At 46.2% G+C, this 17,242-nt stretch overlaps 1 protein-coding gene across 3 annotated transcripts in view; it reads right to left on the bottom strand.

Moving 5' to 3' along the window:
* The window catches only part of LOC139276379 (probable C-mannosyltransferase DPY19L4), a 128,002-nt gene extending 115,481 nt beyond the window's left edge, over window positions 1–12,521 (bottom strand). Inside the window, exon 1 of one of the 3 annotated variants that reach the window (XM_070894298.1) lies at window positions 12,505–12,521. The gene's annotated coding sequence lies outside the window, so the exon portion shown is untranslated. Of the gene's footprint in view, window positions 1–11,971; window positions 12,041–12,292; window positions 12,328–12,504 lie in introns of those variants that run through there. The other 2 variants (XM_070894277.1, XM_070894287.1) reach the window with 2 other exon arrangements.
* Between the last annotated feature and the right edge of the window lie 4,721 nt (window positions 12,522–17,242).

The following is a 17,242-nucleotide window of genomic DNA, read 5'->3' as shown; positions in this document are numbered from 1 at the left end:
TCATCTAAAAGACAGTGCCTCCAATAGTGCAGCACTCTCTCAGTACTGCACTATAGTTTCAGCCTAAATTAGGTGTTCAAGTCCTGGAGTGGAGCTTGAACCCGCAGCCTTCTGAATCGGAGGCGAAAATACAACTGCATGCATCTATAATTGGGTATTTTGAAACAATCATATCTAATGATAACAGATTTCTGTATTTTATCTCATAGAATTAGCTAAAGTTAAAATCTAAGCATTCTTTCCTTATCAAATAGTAAATGAAGCTTACAGACCAGGTTAAGTTCATTGCACTGGAAATTAATCAGGATACAGAGGAGTGGAAATTCAGTCGCGCCTCTGTTTCGCCGTTAATCCAGGCGCAGCGGTAAATTTTGCGCCGGGAAATGGTTTGCATCTCCTGCCACAAAATTCACCAGCTGGGCCCCGAGTGTGGAGCGGAGTGCCATTGGAGGCGTTCCACACCCCTTTTATGGCACTAAGCCAGCTGAGCAACCAAAAATCCCGAGCTAAACAGCCGGCCTCGGAAAGCCCCAAGAGAGGCTTCTGTGGGAGAAAAAAAAATCCCAAATAAAACCCCACCAAAAATATTCCCAATACATTACTGATACCACGTCAACATTTATCGCAAAACTTTAAAAAAACAATCCGAGGTAATCAGGTCGACACTACTTCACTCACTGCAGCTGGTACAGCTCGGATCGCCAGCTTTCATAGGCCGCCCCACTAGGACGCGCTACGGATCGGCGAGTTTCAAATTTCAAGCCGGTGTCACAATCAGGGGCTTCACACACCTGCTCGCCTCTCCCTGGCGGTACTGCTCCGCGCCTCCACAAACCCAGCACCGAATGTCCTAGCGGGGCGCTGGAAGCTAGCCGCCAGCCTGGAAATGTTTTCTGCCGCCATTATCACCCCTCCGGGGCAAAAACAGAGGCAGCAACAAACCGAAAATCCAGCCCAGAGACTTTGTGCTGATTAAACTGTACACAGTCAAAGCATTAATAGTATAAGACACATAATGGTGTATGACTATCTGCTCATTAGCATGCTATGCAATATCCCCCAACTCTGTGTCATTAATCAAGGAAGACTGGCTGGTCTGATTTCAATGGCTTAGAGAGATAATGCGCCCTCCCATTAGCTTTAGCTCTGCCTAAAGATTTGAACTCTGTGGATGAACTGAGTTTCACAATTGTGCAGGTACAGTGTGCAATAGACAAACATATTTCACCCGAAAGTCGATCAGGCCATGTAAAATACACATTCTAAAATTCAACTACCTAGGACTGATTTTAAATATTATTGTTTTTAAATATTCCAATATTACTATCATACTGTGTTTTACTGCTTCTATGTATTATTCAACCTGTAAATAAATCTAGCAATTTTAGTCCGTACACAAAAGAGTTAGGAGAGTTAGTGGGCAGCAAGTGTGATCTCCAATATTGCAAGTCAGGCCAGTAGGGGGCTAGTCACTATTCCTAAACACAATGGGGTCAAGTTTCGGTCTGAGTTGCTCCTATTTTTTTGGAGCAACTAGTTTAGAATGGAGTATCTTAGAAATTGCAATTCTTGGCCTTTAGTTTGCTCCAGTTCTCGTGAGTTAGAACAATTTCATTTTAGAACAGATTTTTTTTCAAATGGGGTGTGTCCAGCCACTTACGCCTGTTTTGCAAGTTTAGGCAGCGAAAACTTACTCCAAACTAACTGAGAATGGAGTATGTGTAGATTTTTGTATGCTCAGAAAATCCTCGCCTACACTTATAAATCAGGCATAGGAAAGGAAAGATGAGGGAGGTGGGGGGGGTTTACAAACATTAAACACTTCACTTTTACAAATAAAGAGCCATCATCAATAATAAATGATAAATAAATCAATAAATAAACCAATAAATCAATCCAAAAAAATTAAAAAATTTAAATTAAAAAAAATTAAAAGTCACTCAATAAATAAAAAATTATTTCTACTCACCTACTGCAGCACCAGGGGGAAGAGAAGATGGGGGGGGAAGAGAAGATGGGGGGGGGGGGAAGAGAAGATGGGGGGGGAAGAGAAGATGGGGGGGGAAGAGAAGATGGGGGGGGAAGAGAAGATGGGGGGGGAAGAGAAGATGGGGGGGGAAGAGAAGATGGGGGGGAAGAGAAGAGAAGATGGGGGGGAAGAGAAGAGAAGATGGGGGGGAAGAGAAGAGAAGATGGGGGGGAAGAGAAGAGAAGATGGGGGGGAAGAGAAGAGAAGATGGGGGGAAGAGAAGATGGGGGGGGAAGAGAAGATGGGGGGGGGAAGAGAAGATGGGGGGGGGAAGAGAAGATGGGGGGGGGAAGAGAAGATGGGGGGGGGAAGAGAAGATGGGGGGGGAAGAGAAGATGGGGGGGGGAAGAGAAGATGGGGGGGGAAGAGAAGATGGGGGGGAAGAGAAGATGGGGGGGGGAAGAGAAGATGGGGGGGGAAGAGAAGATGGGGGGGGGAAGAGAAGATGGGGGGGGGAAGAGAAGATGGGGGGGGAAGAGAAGATGGGGGGGGAAGAGAAGATGGGGGGGGGGAAGAGAAGATGGGGGGGGAAGAGAAGATGGGGGGGGAAGAGAAGATGGGGGGGGAAGAGAAGATGGGGGGGGAAGAGAAGATGGGGGGAAGAGAAGATGGGGGGGGAAGAGAAGATGGGGGGGAAGAGAAGATGGGGGGAAGAGAAGATGGGGGGGGAAGAGAAGATGGGGGGGAAGAGAAGATGGGGGGGGAAGAGAAGATGGGGGGGGGAGAGAAGATGGGGGGGGGGAGAGAAGATGGGGGATGGGGGGGAAGAGAAGATGGGGGGGAAGAGAAGATGGGAGGGAAGAGAAGATGGGGGGGGAAGAGAAGATGGGGGGGGAAGAGAAGATGGGGGGGGAAGAGAAGATGGGGGGGAAGAGAAGAAGGGGGGGAAGAGAAGATGGGGGGGGAAGAGAAGATGGGGGGAAGAGAAGATGGGGGGGGAAGAGAAGATGGGGGGGGGAAGAGAAGATGGGGGGGGAAGAGAAGATGGGGGGGGAAGAGAAGATGGGGGGGGAAGAGAAGATGGGGGGGGAAGAGAAGATGGGGGGGGAAGAGAAGATGGGGGGGGAAGAGAAGATGGGGGGGGAAGAGAAGATGGGGGGGGAAGAGAAGATGGGGGGGGAAGAGAAGATGGGGGGGGAAGAGAAGATGGGGGGGGAAGAGAAGATGGGGGGGGAAGAGAAGATGGGGGGGGAAGAGAAGATGGGGGGGAAGAGAAGATGGGGGGGAAGAGAAGATGGGGGGGAAGAGAAGATGGGGGGGAAGAGAAGATGGGGGGGAAGAGAAGATGGGGGGGAAGAGAAGATGGGGGGGAAGAGAAGATGGGGGGGAAGAGAAGATGGGGGGGAAGTGAAGATGGGGGGGAAGAGAAGATGGGGGGGAAGAGAAGATGGGGGGGAAGAGAAGATGGGGGGGAAGAGAAGAAGGGGGGGAGAGAAGAAGGGGGGGAGAGAAGAAGGGGGGGGAGAGAAGAAGGGGGGGGGAGAGAAGAAGGGGGGGGAGAGAAGAAGGGGGGGGAGAGAAGAAGGGGGGGGGAGAGAAGAAGGGGGGGGGAGAGAAGAAGGGGGGGAGAGAAGAAGGGGGGGAGAGAAGGGGGGGGGAAAGCGAAGAAGGGGGGGGGAAGAGAAGAAGAGCGGGGACAGAAGATGATGGGGGGGGGGGTGGGGAAGAGACGAGAGAAGACGACGCGATGCCGGGCTGCCACCGCCTCTGCCGACTCGGGGCCCACCCCCAGCGTGAGGTAGGGATAGGGGCGACATCCCTTCGGCCTGGGACAGTGTCGTCGCCCCAGAGATAGGATGCCAGGAGCTACTGAGCATGCGCGCAGCCTCCACTGCGCACGCACGCAGCTGCCGGCACTGTTTTCGGCGCAGGGCTGTAGCTCCACCCCCAGCAGCTCCTGCTGCGCAGCGCCGAGGTGGAAATGGGCCTACAGCTATCGGAGAATCGCGAGGCAAGTATTCGGCGCAATTTTTGTTCTATAAATTAGGTGGCCTCTCCGATGTGTGCCGTTCAAGCAGGCAGCCGAAACTTGACCCCAATATCACAGACATGGCAACAGTGGTTGTCCCGCTCGCCTACCGTAAATTTGATGAGTGCCACAGAAATCCCAGCGAAACATCAGAATCTCTGTTTACACCATTATTCCAGAGTTTCTGCAGCTTTTCCACCAAAGTTATGGGGGACGAGCGAGAGTGCTCTGCAGAATACAGCCCCCATCATGTACAAGGCCACAGATTACAGTTCATAGGAGACTTAGGGATAGAATTTCCCCAAAGCCCACCAGTGCCCGATTGCCGCCCAAAAAACCGCTAAGACTGGGAAGATAATCGCTGACAAAAACTTCCCGAAAAAAAATTTAAAATCTGCCCAGCGAAAAATATGGACCTTGCACCCCCAATCTGGGCGGAAAAGTTCAATTTCGGCTAGATTGGGCAGTGCATAAAGAAAATGGGCGAAAAATTTAAAAATCTGTAAAAATTTACACCGAGGTTGGACCTAACAGCAAAAAAATAAAAATATATTTTTTTTAAACCCCTAACTAAAAAATCCCCAAAACATTGTTAAATTAAATCACCCCAACAGATTTTGAAAATAAATAGTAAAAAACTAATCACTTACCTTTTTCTGCAGACCTACTTACCGACCGCCCAGCTCCACTGATCCTTGTGGCCATTTTAAAAAAAAATTTATACTTGCCCTACAGGTCCCCGCTCAGCTAAAGATCCGCGCTAGGGCGATCTGTGGATGTTGCACACCGGCGGTCCGCTCCCCAGCGGTATTTCGAAACCATCGGCGTGCCTCAGGTAGGGATTTTTGTGCCGACCCGGTTCTCGTTCAAAATGGCCAATACAGCCGAGAAATCAGGCGGCGATGGAATGTACATTCTAGCCCTTAGTCTACTGTACTGAAGCAATCTTTTTGCTCAGAGCCGAAGACAAAAAAGTCTTCAAGCAAAGTGCGACTTTAGCAGAGCGTGAATAACTCTTATATTGGGGGTTGTGACTAAGGGAGAGATTTATCTGTGGTGCCAATAAGAAATTAAATACAGATATATTTACTTTTTAAACTGCAATGTACAAGAGAAACATTTATTTTATGTAACGATAATAAAAACACAAAATGCTGGAAATACTCAGCAGGTCAGACAGCATCTGTGGAGTGAGAAATAGAGTTAATGTTTCAGGTCGACGACCTTTCGTCGTCAATATATTGTTTACGTACACAAATCTTGGAAGGTGGCAGGATAAGTCGGTTAGCAGAGGACACAGATTTAAGGTAATTGGCAAAAGAACCAGAGGGAAGATGAGGAGAATTTATTTTACGCAGCGAGTTGTTATGATTTGGAATGCAGTGTCCGAAAGGGTGGTAGAAGCAAATTTAATAGTAACTTTTGAAAGGAATTTGGATAAATACTTGAAGGGGGCAAAGTTACAGGGTTATAGGGAAAGAGCAGTTGAGCGGGACGAACTCTTTCAAAAGAGCCGGCATGGTCACGATGGGCCGAATGGACTCCTTCTGTGCTGTATAGTTCTCTGATTCTATGAGAACTCCGAGTAGGATAATCAAATACATTCCATTGGCATCAATGACTCCAGGGTGGGTGGGGAAAATGAGTAATAGCAATAGTTAGAAGAGTGAACACTATCTTCTGCAATCCAGTCCTAGTGCCCGAATGCATTGTTGCTCCCAGGTGCTAGGGCAAGAGACATTCTGGAAAAACAGGAAACTATTATACAAGGAGTGAGAGAGCAACCAGTCATTGTGGTCTACATGGGAGCCACCAACATAGGAAAGGAAAAAATATTGCAAAAGCAGTTCAGTAGGTTTAGGAGCAGCACTCCCTGGATGTGCTGACGATACAAAGATGGGAGGAAAAGCAATGAATGAGGAGGACACAAAAAATCTGTAAAAGAACATAGATAGGCTAAGTGAGTGCGCAAAAATTTGCCAGATGGAGTGTAATGTTGTAAAGTGTGAGGTCATGCACTTTGGCAGAAAAAATCAAAGAGCAAGTTATTATTTAAATGGAGAAAGATTGCAAAGTGCCACAGTACAGCGGGACCCGGGGGTACTTGTGCATGAAACACAAAAGGATAGTGTGCAGGTAGAGCAAGTGATCAGGAAGGACAATGGTATCTTGGCCTTTATTGCAAAGGGGATGGAATATTAAGCAGGGAAGTCTTGCTACAGCTATAGAGGGTATTGGTGAGGTCACACCTGGAATACTGCATGCAGTTTTGGTTTCCATATTTACGAAAGGATATACTTGCTTTGGAGGCAGTTCAGAGAAAGTTCACTAGGTTGATTCCAGGGATGAGGGGGTTGACTTATGAGGAAAGGTTGAGTAGGTTGGGCCTCTACTCATTGGAATTCAGAAGAATGAGAGGTGATCTTATCGAAATGTATAAGATTATGAGGGGGCTTGACAAGGTGGATGCAGAGAGGATGTTTCCACTGATGGGGGAGACTAGAACTATGGGGCATAATCTTAGAATAACTGGCCGCCCATTTAAAACAGAGATGAGGAGAAATTTCTTCTCTGAGGGTTGTAAATCTGTGGAATTCGCTGCCTCAGAGAACTGTTGAAGCTGGGACATTGAATAAATTTAAGACAGAAATAGACAGTTTCTGAAACGATAAGGGGATAAGGGGTTATGGTGTGCGGGCGGGGAAGTGGAGCTGAGTCCATGATCAGATCAGCCATGATCGTATTAAATGGCGGAGCAAGCTCGAGGGGCCGTATTGCCTTCACCTGCTCCTATTTCTTATGTTCTTATGCACAAGAAAAATGTAGGGAACAGCACCAACCCGTGTACATAGCCTTCTTTGACCTCACAAAGGTCTTTGACACCATCAACCGTGAGGGACTATGGAGCGTCCCCCTCAGTTTCAGTTGCCTCCAAAAGTTTGTCACCATCCTCCGCCTGCTCCACAACAACATGTAAGCTGTGATCCTGACCAACGGATCCACCACAGACCCAATCTACGTCCAGACTGGGGTCAAGGAGGACTGAGACATCGCACCAACGCTTTTCTCGATCTTTCTTGCTGCAATGCTCCATCTCACTCTCAACAAGCTCCCTGCTGGAGTAAAACTAAACTATAGAAGCAATGGGAACCTGTACAACCTGTGTCGCCTCCAGGCTAGATCCAAGGTCGTCCCATCCTCGGAGATCGAACTACAGTATCCGGACAACGCTTGCGGCTGTGCACAGTGGCCGAACTCCAAGCCATCGTCAACGTCTTCACCAAGGCGTACAAAGCATGGGCCTTACACTAAACATCTATAAGACAAGGGTCCTCTACCAACCTGACCCCGCCATACAGCACTGCCCCCCGGTCATCAAAATCCATAGCGCGGCCTGAGACAACATGGACCATTTTCCATACCTCGAGAGCCTACTATCAGCAAGGGCAGACATTGATAACGAGGTCCAACATCGACTGCAGTGTGCCAGCGCAGCCTTCGGTAGCCTGAGGAAGAGAGTGTTTGAAGACCAGCACCTCAAATCTGGCACCAAGCTTATGGTCTACAGGACAATAGTGATACCCGCCCTCCTATATGGCTCAGAGACATGGGCTATACAAAAGGCCCGTCAGTGAGCAGCGGGAGTTCGAGGAGGCGGGAGTTCGAGAGGTGAGCGGCCTACAAAAGGCCTGTCAGTGAGCAGTCCGGGGAGTTCGAGGAGGCGGGAGTTCGGGAGGTGAGCAGCCTACAAAAGGCCAGCCGGTGCAGCTGCAGCAGGGAGGCAAAAAAGAAGAAAGAAATCGAAAGGTGACGTCACAGTCAAGGGAGTGAGTGATTGGCTGGTGATTGGTAAGTAGCTTTTCTTTATCAGTAATCTTTAGCATTGTTGTTGCCAAATTAAGTTTAACAAAGGGTTAAGTCATGGCAGGAGAGCTCGGACACATGTTATGCTCCTCCTGTACTATGTGGGAAGTCAGGGACGCTTCCGGTGTCCCTGACGATAACTTCTGAGGGAAGTATACCCGCCCCCAGCTCCTGACGGAGCGCATAGCGGCCCTGGAGCTGCGGGTAGATGAACTCTGGAGCATGCACGATGCTGAGAATGACGTGAATAGCACGTTTACCGCATGTAAAGAGTACACAGCCAGATAGTAAATGGGTGACCAACGGGAAGAGCAGTGCAAGGTAGTGCAGGGGACCCCTGCAGTCATCCCCCTGCAAAACAGATACACCACTTTGAGTACTGTTGAGGGGGATGACTCATCAGGGGGGAGCAGCAGCAGCCAAGTTCATGGCACCGTGGGTGGCTCTGCTGCACAGGAGGGCAGGAAATAGAGTGGGAGAGCTATAGTGATAGGGGATTCGATTGAAAGGGGAATAGAGAGGCGTTTCTGCGGCCGCAAACAAGACTCTAGGATGATATGTTGCCTCCCTGGTGCAAGGGTCAAGGATGTCTCGGAGCGGGTGCAGGACATTCTGAAAAGGGAGGGTGAACAGCCAGTTGTCGTGATGCATATAGGTACCAACGATATAGATAAAAAAACAGGATAAGGTCCTACAAGATGAATTTAGGGAGCTAGGAGGAACTAAATTTTAAAAGTAGGACCTCAAAAGTAGTAATCTCAGGATTGCTACTAGTGCCACGTGCTAGTCAGAGTAGGAATCGCAGGATAGCTCAGATGAATACGTGGCTTGAGGAGTGGTGCAAAACAGAGGGATTCAAATTCTTGGGACATTGGAACCGGTTCTGGGGGAGATGGGACCAGTACAAACTGGACCATCTGCACCTGGGCAGGACAGGAACCAATGTCCTAGGGGGAGTGTTTGCTAGTGCTGTTGGGGAGGAGTTAAACTAACATGGCAGGGGGATGGGTACCTATGCAGGGAGACAGAGGGAAATAAAATGGAGGCAGAAGCAAAAGATAGAAAGGAGAATAGTAAAAGTGGAGGTCAGAGAAACCCAAGGCAAAAAACAAAAAGGGCCACATTACAGCAAAATTCTAAAGGGGCAAAGTGTGTTAAAAAGACAAGCCTGAAGGCTCTGTGCCTCAATGCAAGGAGTATTCGGAATAAGGTGGACGAATTAACTGCGCAGACAGCAGTCAATGGATATGATGTAATTGGCATCACGGAGACATGGCTCCAGGGTGACCAAGGCTGGGAACTCAACATCCAGGGGTATTCAACATTTAGGAAGGATAGGCAGAGAGGAAAAGGAGGCGGGGTGGCGTTGCTGGTTGAAGAGGAAATTAATGCAATAGTAAGGAGGGACATTAGCCTGGATGATGTGGAATCGGTATGAGTGGAGCTGCGGAACACCAAAGGGCAGAAAACGCTAGTGGGAGTTGTGTACAGACCACCAATCATTAGTAGTGAGGTTGGGGACAGCATCAAACAAGAAATAATGGATGTGTGCAATAAAGGTACAGCAGTTATCATGGGCGACTTTAATCTACATATTGATTGGGCTAACCAAACTGGTAGCAATGCGGTGGAGGAGGATTTCCTGGAGTGTATTAGGGATGGTTTTCTAGACCAATATGTCGAGGAACCAACTAGAGAGCTGGCCATCCTAGACTGGGTGATGTGTAATGAGAAGGGACTAATTAGCATCACCACCTACAAGATCAACAAGTTGTATTTATATAGCACTTACAACGTAGTAACATTTCCCAAGGCGCTTCACAGGATTGTTACAAGACAAAACAAATAAATTGGATACCGACCCACACAAAAAGAAATTATGGCCGATTGACCAAAAGACGTCAGTCTTAAGGAGCGTCTTAAAGGATGAAAGAGAGACAGAGAGATTTAGGAAGGAAGTTCCAGAGCTAGTCCAATAAATGTCTCACCTGCAGTCCACACACCTATACTTTCCAGCAAGGGTCACTAAATAATGATCAGAAGTGAAAACCATTGCTGATTATTTCTCTCTAGCTCAGGGATACTGAGGCCAATTATAAGGTCCCAGATCAAATAATTCAGTACAAATCAGTAACTGAAAGCTTTCCATATGCGCAGTCTCAGATCTATACTTCACATACGCTGGCAAGACCGGGTGTCAAAACTTTGAGGTTCTGGAGAGAGCACAATCAACTAGCATCGAGGTGATGATGATGCGAGCCCAGTTCCGGTGGGCTGGACATGTCATCCGCATGGATGAGTCAAGGATCCCTCGTCAGCTTCTTCACAGCGAGCTCTGTGAAGGTCAAAGACACTAGGGGCGCCCCCGCAAGCGCTACAAAGATTGCATCAAGGCTAACCTCCAGTACTGTGGCATCCGACCAAAGGACCTCGAGAATACAGCAGCTAATAAAATCCAGTGGCAAACCCTCACGAGGACTGCCTGCCAGACCTTCAAAGAAAGCCGATGTCAACGCCTGCGGGACACTAGAGATAGACGACATCAGGTGGCAGTACTGTCAGCATCAGGCACATCGAACTTCCGTTGTCTGACGTGCAAGAGACTATGTGCATCCAGAATTGGCCTATACAGCCACTTGAAGACACATGCCATTGATGATTAGCATATCAACGTCTTTGTTGGATACGACAGACTACCAAGAGATCAAATAATTCAGTACAAATCAGTAACTGAAAGCAGGACCTTTTGGTCTGCATAGCTTAATACTACACTGGCACATCCTCTTCCCCACTTCCTCAAAATTATCTCAACCAAAATGTGAAACTATCTTTTATCTTCCAAATGCTGACGGACCATTTTTTTTGTAATTCACATTTCTGGTATTTGCAATTTTTCATTTGATCCTTGTGCTTTAACAACTATTTTGCGTCTCAACAAAGTATACACATCTCAAATCATAGGCAGTCCCTTGGAATCGTGGAAGACTTGCTTCCACTCTAAAAATGAGTCCTTAGGTGGCTGAACAGTCCAATACGAGAGCCACAGACTCTGTCACAGGTGGGAAGGGGTGAGTGAGATAGGTTTGCCGCACGCTCTTTCCGCTTCCTGCATTTGATTTCTGCATGCTCTCGGCGTTGAGACTCGAGGTGCTCAGCGCCCTCCCGGATACACTTCCTCCACTAAGGGCGATCTTGGGCCAGGGACTCCCAGGTGTCAGTGGGGATGTCGCATTTTATCAGGGAGGCTTTGAGGGTGTCCTTGTAGTGTTTCCGCTGCCCACCTTTGGCTCGTTTGCTGTGAAGAAGCTCCGAGTAGAGCGCTTGCTTTGGGAGTCTCGTATCTGGCATGCAAACTACGTGGCCTGCCCAGCGGAGCTGATCGAGTGTGGTTAGTGCTTCAATGCTGGGGATGTTAGTTTGGACAAGGACACTGATGTTGGTGCGCCTGTCCTCCCAGGGGATTTGTAGGATCTTGCGGAGACATCGTTGGTGATATTTCTCCAGCAACTTGAGGTGTCTGCTATACATGGTCCATGTCTCTGAGCCATACAGGAGGGCAGGTATTACTACAGCCTTGCAGACCATGAACATTTATCTACCTATATAATAGATATACATTTATCTATTAGGTGTCAGCTGTGACTCAGTGGGGCTATAGCACTCTCGCCTCTGGGTTAGAAGGTTGTGGGTTCAAGTCCCACTTCAAGGACTTGAGCACAAAAATCTAGGCTGACACTCCAGTGCAGCACTGAGGGAGCACTGCACTGTCGAAAGTACTGTCTTTCAGATAAGATGTTAAACTGAGGCCCGTCTGCTCTCTCAAGTGGACGTAAAAGATTGCAAGGCATTATTTCGATGAAGAGCAGGGGAATTATCTCCGGTGTCCTGGCTAATAGTTATCCTTCAATCAACAGAACAAAAGCAGATTATCTGGTCATTATCACATTGCTGTTTGTGGGAGCTTGCTGTGTGGAACTTGGCTGCCGCGTTTCCCACATTACAACAGTGATTACAATCCAAAAATAATTCATTGGCTGTAAAGCGCTTTGAGACGTCCGGTGGTCGTGAACGGCGCTATATAAATCCAAATCTTTCTTTCTTTTACCTACCTTGTGCTTCAAACCATGTTGATCTAGAATGTTTTTACCCATCTGATCTCACACAAAACCTATAATAGTCAATCACAACGTGCATTTGCACAATCCATGCCGACATAAGCCTAGATTTATTTACACCAAGGCAGGAAGGGAAATGGTAATTAATCTGTCTTCCTGTTTTAAACCTCTGATTCAATGTACGGATTTAATTTACAATTATGGAAACCCTAGTACGACTCAACTGCAACAGCTCCGGAAATAAAGATAAATGCAATCCAAGTATTATTTCTGTTCTGCAATTAAAAACAATTGGTACAGAAGCCAGATACAGACCTGATAGATGCACAGCTCGGGCCAGCCAGCGAGTGTGCGCGCGCCCCGGAAAGCGCGAGCAGCTTCGATCTGCACCAGGCGCCCAGAGAATTGGACTTTCCACATAAACCGGCACAAACAACCAGCCGCGTTTGAAAAAGCACAGAAAGGGCGTATATTTAATACAAAAAATGCAACATTTAAGATCCTAATTTTACAGATAAATAACTTACCAACTAACCCCACTCTCCAGCCAGAATTCCCCGCGCGGGTGCTGCAAATAATTGTGTCCGACTTGTTTAAAACATGGTTCCCAGGAATCAATAAAGCGCCTATTTTTAAATTAAATTTCTGTCTTTATTTCCTCTTTTGGAGGGATATTTATTGAAAGGGATAAGCACACAGTGTTTAGCCTACCATTGTAAGTCTAAAGTAATCAAAAAGGCTAATGGAATGTTAGCCTTTATGGCACGAGGACTGGAATACAAAAGTTCACATAGGATATAACAACTTGTAGTTATATAGCGCAGGCACAGAAACAGGCCATTCGGCCCAACCAGTCCATACCAGTGTTTATGCTCCACTCAAGCTTCTTCCCGTCTTTCCTCACCTAAATCTATCCACATACCTCTCTATTCCATTCTACCCCATATACTTGTCTAGCCTTCCCTTAAATGCATATATACTATTCGCTTCGACCTCCCTGTGGTAGCGAGTACATAGTCCATGTCTCTGAAGCAGAAAGGAGAGCGGGTATCACGACTGCTCTGTAGACCATGAGCTTGGTGCCGAGTTTGAGATACTGGTCTTCAAACACTCTCTTCTCTCTTCCTCAGGCAACCGAAGGCTGCACTGGTACACTGAAGGCGGTGTTGGACTTGGTCATCAATGTCTGCCCTTATGGAAAGTGGTCCACGTTGTCCAAGGCCTCGTCATGGATTTTAATAATCATGGGGCAGCACTGTGCGGCGGGGGAAGTTTGGTAGAGAACCTTTGTCTTATGGATGTTTTATGTAAGGCCCATACTCTTGTACGCTTCAGTGAAGCTGTTGACGATGGTTTGGAGTTCGGCCTCCGAGTGTGCGCAAACACAAGAGTCGTCTGCATACTGAAATTTAATGACAGAGGATGGGACGACCTTGGAACTGGACTGGTGGTGACAGAGGTTGAACAATTTCCTGTTTGTTCTGTATATTAACTCCACATCAGCAGGGAGCTTATTGGGGAGAGATGGAGCATTGCAACAAGGAAGATCGAGAAGAGCGGCACCAAGCTCATGGTTTACAACCCATGCACCCAATCCACCCGTCCCTTCCACCACCGTCTGCCTCAACTGTGACAGAGACTGTAGGTCCCGCATTGGACTCATCAGTCACCTGAGAACTCATATTAGTGTGGAAGCAAGTCATCCTCGATTCCGAGGGACTGCCTAAGAAGAAGAAGGTAGCGAGTTCCACATTCTCACCACTCTTTGGGTAAAGATGTTTCTTCTGAATTCCCTATTGGATTTCTTGGTGACTATCTTATATTGATGGCCTCTAGTTATGTGCTTCCCCATAAGTGGAAACATTCTCCCTGTATCCACTCTATTAAAACCTTTCATAATTTTAAAGACCTCTATTAGGTCACCCCTCAGCATTTTTTCAAGAGAAAAGAGACTCAGCCTAGTCATCTTTCCTGATATGTATATTCTCGCATTTCTGGTATCATCTTTGTAAATCTTCTCTGCACCGTCCCCAGTGCATCTAAATCCTTATTATAATATGGCGACCAGAACTGTATGCATTACGGTCTAACCAAGGTTCGATACAGGTTCAGCATAACTTTCCTACTTTACAATTCTATACCTCTAGAAATAAACCGTAGTGCTTGATTTGCTTTTTATGGCCTTACTAACCTGTGTCGCAACTTTTAGTGATTTGTGTATCTGTACTCCAAGATCCCTTTGTTCCTCTATCCCACCTAGATTCGCACTCTATAAGTAATAAGTGACCTCCCTATTCTTCCTACCAAAATGTAATACTTCACATTTATCTGTGTTGAACTTCATTAACCAAATAGATGCCCACTCTGCAAGTTTATTAATTACCTCCTGTAATTTGTTGCAGTCCTCCTCAATATTGACTATTCACCCCTCAATTTGGTGTCATCCATAAATTTAGAAATTGTGTTTATGATTCCAAAGTCTAAATCATTAATGTAAATTGTGAACAACAGTAGCCCCAGCACTGGTCCTTGTGGAACACCACTACCCACCTTCTGCCACTGTGAATAGCTACCCTTCACCCCTACTCTCTACTTTCTGTCTTGAAGCCAGCTAGTTATCCATTCTGCTACTTGTCCCCTGACTCCGCATTCTCTGACCTTGTTCATCAGTCTATTATGAGGTATCTTATAGAAGGTCTTTTGAAAATCCAGATAAATTACATCTACTGTATTACCGCTGTCTACTCTCTCTGTTACCTCTTCAAAAAATTCAATGAGGTTGGTCAAGCAAGACTTTCCCTTTTGAAATCCATGCAGACTATTCATTATTATATTTTTGGTTTCTAGATGTAATCTATTTTCTCCTTTATTAGGTATTCCATTATTTTTTCTACCACCGATGTTAAGCTGACTGGTCTATAATTCCCTGGACATGTTCTATCCCGCTTTTTAAATATAGGTATTATGTTAGCTATTGGCCAGTCCTCTGGCATTACACCTTTTTCGAATGAATTATTAAATATGTGTAGTCGTGCCTCTGCTATCTCTTCCCTATGTCCACCTATCTCCCTGGAAAATACTGAAGCAAAATAATTATTTAATATCGCTGCCATCTCTGTATTGGTACCTGTGGTATGATCCTGTCTATCCTTTATTGGTCCTATTCGCACCCCAAACTTTTTACTGATGTGCCTTTAAAATATTTTACTATTTTGTTTTATGTTCCTTGATCATTAAATTTCATAGTTCCTCTTTGCCTTCCTAATTGTTTTTTTTACTTCTCTCCTAATCTTTTCATATTATCCCTTATCATGCACTCCCCTACTGTCTATCTACTTCATGTATGCCTCTTTGTGTACAGTTTTGGTCTCCTAACTTGAGGAAGGACATTCTTGCTATTGAGGGAGTGCAGCGAAGGTTCACCAGACTGATTCCCGGGATGGCGGGACCGACATATCAAGAAAGACTGGATCAACTGGGCTTGTATTCACTGGAGTTCAGAAGAATGAGAGGGGATCTCATAGAAACGTTTAAAATTCTGACGGGTTTAGACAGGTTAGATGCAGGAAGAATGTTCCCAATGTTGGGGAAGTCCAGAACCAGGGGTCACAGTCTAAGGATAAGGGGTAAGCCATTTAGGACCGAGATGAGGAGAAATTTCTTCACCCAGAGAGTGGTGAACCTGTGGAATTCTCTACCACAGAAAGTTGTTGAGGCCAATTCACTAAATATATTCAAAAAGGAGTTAGATGAAGTCCTTACTACTAGGGGGATCAAGGGGTATGGCGAGAAATCAGGAATGGGGTACTGAAGTTGCATGTTCAGCCATGAACTCATTGAATGGCGGTGCAGGCTCGAAGGGCCGAATAGCCTACTCCTTCACCTATTTTCTATGTTTCTATGTTTTCTATGTTTCCCTACCCTCAATTGTTCCCTTATGGTTTTATTCATCCATGGGCTCCCATTAGTGTTTAGTTTGTTCTTTCCACTTAGTGAAATATATTGTTCCTACACTCTGTTGAACACCATTTTAAATGTTTCCCATTGCTGTTCTGCATTGTTGTTTATCAAATTGTTGCCTATTTTATTTTCCCAAGTTCTAGTCTCAGCCCCTCAAAATCAGCTTTTCTCCAATTTATTAACCTTGTTTTTGTCATACTTATGTACTTCTCAATTATCATCTTAAAGCTAATTATATTATGGCCACTATTGCCTAGATGTTTCCCTACTTTGACTTCTCTTATCTGCTCTGGTTTATTCTCCATTACTAGATCCAATAGTGAATCCTCCCTTGTTGAGCTTTTTACATATTGGGTTGGATTTTCGGGTTTTTGCCATTTCGCCCATTTTTGGTCACAAATCGCAGAAAAACACTTTTTTTAGCGCCAGGTTAGCATCAGCGCTGGAACGTGCAACTTTCGCCAAACGGCAATGAGCGTTAGCGTTATTGCTAACTCTGGCGAGATTTTGTGCGCTGGAGCCAAAAGTTCCGCCAGCGAAAATTATATTTTTTTTTCAAAATCGTCCCTCTGCACACGCGCATTTTTTTTTCTTCTTCTTCCCGCGCTTGTAGTCAGCTGTCCAATCGCAAACACTAATGTAGGCATGGAGCGCCCGCGCACATGTGCAGTACACCTGAATCAGCCATTTTACTTTTGATTTCGATGATGGAGCAGTAGAGAGAGTTGGAGGAAGATGGGCAATGGGCCAGAAGGATTACTTTGGAGGCGAATGATGCACTGGTCATTGTAGTGGAGAGTAGATGAGGAGATCTACGTGGGCAGTGGAGGGGGTGAGGGAGTAGCCCCCTCCCAGCAATGTTTAGAAGAATCTGGCGGGAGATCGCTGAGGAGGTCTCTGCCTCAGGAAATGTGCCACGGACGGCCAACCAATGTAAAAACAAAATGTAACAATCTCATGAGAGTCATCAGAGTGAGTACCATTTTCATTCATGCACTCCTTCATTACTGAAATTATTAATAGAAACATAGAAACATAGAAAATAGGTGCAGGAGTAGGCCATTCGGCCCTTTGAGCCTGCACCGCCATTCAATGAGTTCATGGCTGAACACGCATCTTCAGTACCCCATTCCTGATTTCTCGCCATACCCCTTGATCCCCCTAGTTGGGGTAGGGGTTGTTGTGGTGTTCTTGTTGTTGTTCCTGATCTTGTTGTTTTATTAAAGTTTTAAAAGTTTTCAAATTATCTTAATGTTAAGTTATCAAAGTTTTCAATATTTATTAAAGTTTGTTTTAAAGTTTCAC

This window comes from Pristiophorus japonicus, chromosome 1 (assembly GCF_044704955.1).
Source record: "Pristiophorus japonicus isolate sPriJap1 chromosome 1, sPriJap1.hap1, whole genome shotgun sequence".
Taxonomy (NCBI): domain Eukaryota; kingdom Metazoa; phylum Chordata; class Chondrichthyes; family Pristiophoridae; genus Pristiophorus; species Pristiophorus japonicus.
This window is presented reverse-complemented; position numbering and strand designations above follow the sequence as displayed.